We start from the raw sequence: 6,037 nt of genomic DNA, 5'->3' as shown, positions 1-6,037 counted from the left end.
CAGGCGAGCACCCTCATGTCTGTCCAGCCGGAGGCGCCCGCTCCGAGTCCGCAGCCTTCTGGCAAAGTGCCTCCAAAAATCGTCTTCAGCGACGCCAGCAAAGAAGCCGGTCCCAAAGGCGCGGGCGCTCCGCCTGGGGCGCCGGGTCGCGCTGGCGCCGCGCCGGCCCCGAAGCCGGGAAAAGCGGAGCAAGCCGCCAAGCCAAAGGAAGTGCCGAAAGAAAGGGTCTCGTGCCCGCTCTGCAAGGCGGAGCTCAACGTGGGCTCCGGCGAGCCCCCCAACTACAACAGCTGCACCAGCTGCAGGCTGCAGGTCTGCAACATGTGCGGCTTCAACCCCACGCCTCACCTGGTGGAGGTAAGGGGGCTCGCGCACGCGCGTGCTCTGCTGTGGGTTGACCACTGGCTTGGGAGGAGGGTTGCTGTGTTTCTCTGTGAGGCCGGGAGGGGGTTCCAGCCTCCTCGAGGCTGTTTTCAGCCTCATAAAGCCCATTAGTGCTCCCCTCGTTATCGCCTGAGAGACTGCAGGTGCTGCCTCCTGTTGAGGCCTTGGCACGTGCGACCACCAGCAGCGTAAGGTCTTGTGCTGCCCAAGAGCAGCGTAGTCACTCGTCAGGCTTGAAATTGCATCCTGTGGAGGTTGAACTTTCCATGCTCGACAAAGTGGAGAAGGTCTTCCAGGTCCTTGGACAAGACCTGGCTTTCTCCTGACCCATGGAGATGCTGAAGGGCAACCGCTTGGCTTGGTGGCCAGGACTTGCCCTAGGGGCAAGCAGGGGAAGGTGGGTGCAGCACGTTTCAGCTGGGCTTATGTTGGGCTCTGCTTGGCCTGGAGATGGGAGACAGGTGCCTGGGTTTGGTGCAAACCAGGCGCACGCATCCTGCTCTCCAGGAGGTTCACGGGCCTGGTGGAAACCTTTGCCCAAGGGCACTCCGGGCTTTCCTCTGAAAGTGCTGCATCTTGTAACGAGTAAGACACAAAACAGCTATCATCAACACAGGCAAAATCTAACAGGAGCCCTAAATGCCCAGAAGTGACGTTGCTGATACCTTGGCCTGGCTCCGCCGTGAATAATTGGGCACGTTTGGGGCCTCCAGCTCCTCGCTGCAGTTTCAGTTACCCCCAATAACTTCCTCTGCTTCCTGAAGTCGTTCGCCGTCGCGTTGGGTGCGGAGGAGCGCTGTCCTTCCCGAGCAGGTAGGAAGGTCTCAAACCCTGTTCATATTTCGACGCTCGTCGGATGGCCCCGACCTCTTACGTAGCACCGTTTTCCATCGAAATGTTCTGCTTCTTGCTCCCACCTAGAGTCACTTTTATGCTGCGCCTTAAAAAGGTTTTGAACTGTGAAAGGCTGGAGAAAAAAAAACCCCAAACCAGCAATCTTCCCAGTGCAAAATGAGTGTTTTCATAATAGAGCTACATAGAAAGCGGCTGTAGTTTGGATGTTGGAATATAACCTCCAGCCATCCGTCTCGGTGGAAACAAGCTGGAAATTATTTACCGGCGTGTGTGGTGTATTTTTAGTAACACACCTTTCTTAATATGTGCAGAATTCACTCACGAGCAGGAGACCTGGGTACCACTTAGGCACCGTTTCTGTCCCGTTCTGTGTATTTAGGTGAGAAAATCAGGTAGCCAGGCTTGGCCTTGAGCAGGGATGCATGTATCACCCTTCAGGAATGCATATATCACCCTTGGACGTAGCGGGGCTCGAGCCATGAGTGGCTTTGACGATTTAGGACCTTGACGGTGAGTGAAAGCTGAGGAGGTTTCACCCGTTTGCAGGGGAGACGGGCAGGTGCAGCTGGAGCTCGTGCAGCTTCCTCAGCCTTGGCTTCAAGTAGCGTGCGTCACGGCGACCCTCAGGAGAGCGCCTGGTGGTCTGCTTTCCGTTCGGAGGAAAGGGGAAGTTTTGCTGCAAAGCAGCGATAAGAGGACGTGTTATTTTGCCTCCAGAACTGCTGCATCACTGCTGCTTCAGCAAGTAGTCAGGGCTTTGCGTCACTCCGGGGATGGTTTCAAGGCAAAAACGCTCAATCGCGCCGGAAGACGAGGCTGAACAACCTCCTCGTGCTGATGCAGGACAAGTGTTTGGGCTGCGTGGGTCGTCCTCGCTGCCGGAGAGGCACTAACAGACTTCCACTGAGGGAGGCCTTTCCCTTTGTACTGATGCAGTGGGAATCGTAACCCCAGTTCTGCCCCTCGTGCTGGTTGCAGGTGCTCCACGGCATCATGTAGTGCTCGATGACCCCCAGAGATAAGCTGGGGAGCGAAGGAGGCCAGGAAAGAGTCCCAGAAAAGAAGAAAGCAGGCGGCAGAGGATATATTATCCATACATACACCAGGCTTGGCAGCAGTGGATGCACCTGCAAAGCTCAGAGGCCAGGTATTGTCTCTGTCGAGACCATCAGGACCATCCCTGGGGTGTCTTGCTGCAGATGCCCCAGGGACAGCCCCGCTGGGTGCCACCTACCCTGCAGCGCCCTGGCCTGCTCTTTGGGACAGTATCTGGCTGTTTCTCCTGCCTGCAAGGTGAGTGATGAAGAGGCCGACAGCAGCCTCGCCCTGTAGGCACCTGTGGCTGCGGGTAGGGTAATACCGAGTCTAGGTGCTGCAAGGGATACCGAGTCGAGGGTTCGCACTCGGCAAAGTATTTGGGAGCCTTTAGCACCAAGAGCCAGGGGGAATTGCTCCCAGTTTTGCAGGTCGTCCGTGCAAGAGGGTCCCTCAACGCAGACGGGGTGCACCGGGACGCCCGGTGACTTCTCTCTGCAGACGAGCAACGCTGAGAGGCCTTGGACTAACCTGCAGCTAGGTTAGTCCTAGGTTAGCCGAGCTGTGCGGGTGCAGGTGGGCTAATGAAAGGGGAAAATGTGGAGAAACGACCCCGCTACCGATGTTGGCTAATAGCAACGTCTGGAAAGAAGCCGGTCCTCTTGAAGGAGCTGAACTGGGGTGGATAGGCAGGGCTGCAGGTGGAGATGGAGCCCTGCGAGGCTGTTAAACGATGGTCCAAGGCCTCCTCCCACGTGGTTTGCTGCTCGCCCGGTGCGGACAGCTGACCGTCAGGACGTGCCAGCTCTCGCCTCGGCGCGCGCGTGACGGAGACGGGGGACGGCAGCCGGGCAAGCCGGCAGGCGGCTCCCGAGGCAGGAGCCGCGTGACGGGCGGGCGCCGTTACGAAACGCGCGGAGCAGGGATCCCAGCGCGGAGCCGCCCGCGCCTGCGGAGGGGCAGGGAGACGAGGAGCCGGCCGTGCCCGGAGGCAGCGCCGCGGAGCCGGTGCTCCGTGCTGACCAGCACAAAAGCCTCCCGCAGGTGCCAGTGAATCCGGAGTGGCTCCTGAGCCCCTCTCCCGCTGGTAGCCCTGGGCAAAATGAGCCCCTTTTCCCGAATGCATCGTGCTTCCCGAGCTTGCAGGAGGCTCCTTGCCAGGAGGCAACACCCCGGAGCAGCCGAGCCGAAGCCGAGGCTGGAAGTGCAGACCCCTCGTGCACGGGTGCCTTGCTCTTTGCTTGCGTAGGCTGAGAGAGGAGGAGCGAAAGCCTCTGCTCTGCGGTGATGCCCTCTGGGGGAAACCTGCTCCTTCAAACCCCGTTCAGCCCTGGTTCTTGCTCCCTTTTGGAGCTCTCCTGGAGCCGGAGGTGTTTGTGGCGCCCGGATGGGTTCCTTGGGTGCATCCCTGGATCCTTTCCTTCGGAAGCCCCTTGTGCTCCAGCGTGTGCAGAAGCAGGAGTCCTCCAGGAGCAGCCTGGCAGGTGAACGGAGGGAGGGTAGGAGAAGCTTTTGCCCCTACCTGCCGTCCCCTGAAACTTCACATCTCCCCGGAAAGCTTCCTGTTGTTTACCCGTGATATTTTCAGCCCCATCCCACTCCCGAGCTAAAGATGGAATCAGGAGCTCTGGGTGCCTGCCTTCCCCTCCCACTTCCCCGCTGTGGTGCAGAGGGGATCTAAGGAGCTGCGTCTCCCCCGGCGTTTCAGCAGAGCACGTCCAAAAGACCCGAAAGATGCCAAAAGTGCCGCTCTCTGTGGCGACACCGGCTGAATCGAGTAGGTGTCAAGCGGCCGGAGGAAGCGGCTTCCTCCTTTCCAGGTGATGCGAGGTGGGAAAGGCGCCTCTTTCCCTGAATACCGGCATGAGGTGGGCGACGAATCCGGCTGGGACGTCGTCTCCTGTCGCTCTCCTTCCGTGCTGGGAATGGTTGTGCCCGGAGTTTTTCTGCGGCGAGTGGTGTTTCCGATCAGTATTGCTCAGCTCTCCGAAGTGCCAGTCTTTTTCCGAAGCAAAGTGCACTTGTTAGATGTTTCCTCACCTTGTCCTTATCCAGAGAAGCGGATTTCTCACGTGGGTCTCGAAGCTGACGTGATCCGTCCGTGTTCTCGTTGCACCGGGATGGGTTGCACGGTCAGGGCCAGGTCAAGAGGCTCCTCCAGGCTGTCACGCCTGAGGTGCTGCGAGGGCCACCAGCGCCGTCTGTCCTCTAGCAGGACTGGCTTCCCTTTGGCCATGGCTCTTGGAGGAGAACGTCAGCCGGGCCCTACAGCGGGGACTAGGACAGCTGGAGAGAGAGAGGCCCCGTGTCCAGACACACACATGGAGTTTTAGCAGTGTTTTCCAGGAGAACCGTGGAGGTTGTGAGGGCCTGTGGCTCTGGAGGCCTCTCTAGGAGAGCAGGAGGAGGTCATGGTGATGAGGAAGCCCAAATGTGGTGCCCACCTCCAGCTCTCTTGCCTCCATGCGTGTTAACCAGCTTTCACCGGGAAGGAGCAGAGCAGAAGGTGAATTGAACCCACCTCATCCTACCTCCTACAGGAATCTGGCTCCTGGCAACAGCTCGCGATCCGACGTGCGCCGAATCGGAGCCCGCTCCTCACACTGCAGCCTCTGCCCGCTGGTTGCGCCGGTAGGAATCAGGTTCCCCTTGTGGGAAGAGGGGCTCCTGTTTTCCTGGGGAGGTGGGAGATGGTTCCTACCTAGAGCAGCATCTGGCTGGGTCTGGTTTGGTGCTTGTCCAGCGCCTCATGGGGCCTTCTTCTCTGCCTGACCCCGCTCGACTCCGGTGGCTTCGTGTTAAGCCCCGAACGACCTACACATGTTGTGTCGCTCAATGAAGGTGGCCCCGTGCCCCCTGCGCCTAACGAGCCCGGCTGTGCCATGCTTTGCTGAAGGACACAGGGCTGTGACAACCAAAGGCTGGGTTACGCTCAGGTGTCTCTTACTCCTAGGTGGTACCAGCTCTACAGGACCCCAAGGAGAGGAGCAGAGACCCTCGTCTGTGCAACGTAAGGTTGTTTTCTCACTCGTTCCATGCCTCTGACCGTCAGAAAGCGAGTGAAGGAGGCCCAGAGAGGCCCCTGTTTTGCGGAGGTCCCTTTGTGAGAGACCCTGTGGTGGGAGTAGGGAGTTAGGCAGGGATTTTGCAGCAGCAGGGACTGGAGATGGAGCCGGGCTACATCCCCGTGATGGTACCTGCCTGCCCGGTGTTCCCACCGCTGCGCCACGACACTGAGGCTGGTCTAAGCTCCGTCTCCTCAATGTTTACAGGTAGTTTCGGTGGTTTTTCCAGTCTGAGAAATACATCTCCCTACCCAGTCCCACCAGTAACTACCGTCGTGCTCTTTGTTCTCTGTATCTGATATTAAAAGCTAGGAGCAGCATCTGGGATTTTTCATGGGATACGTTCCCTTTCTGGCTATTAGCAGGAGGCCTCAACCAGGTAGCAATGTTAGAAATAAGTTAGAAATAAGCCCGTTCTAGAGGTTTTCTTACAAAGAACTTGTGGATCCCTATACCAAATACCTGGCCCTGGGTGGCCCATCACCACCCAACACCATCTCCTGGGCAAAGCTGGGCTCAGAACAGGCTGGTTCCTAGGGAATGTGCTGTCCTGCTTGGACCCAGGATGGTACTGAGCAAGAGAGGGCAGCAGTGGAGGGAGCAGAGCCGGCCCCGCTTGCAGAAGCAAACGTGGAAGCTCCTGCATGTGGCTACGGGCAGAGATGCCTGCAAAGAAGAAACCAAAGCGAAACGGATTC

The sequence above is a fragment of the Nothoprocta perdicaria genome, unplaced genomic scaffold (genome assembly GCF_003342845.1).
Source record: "Nothoprocta perdicaria isolate Ctin4 unplaced genomic scaffold, notPer1 scaffold_287, whole genome shotgun sequence".
NCBI lineage: Eukaryota > Metazoa > Chordata > Aves > Tinamiformes > Tinamidae > Nothoprocta > Nothoprocta perdicaria.
This window is presented reverse-complemented; position numbering follows the sequence as displayed.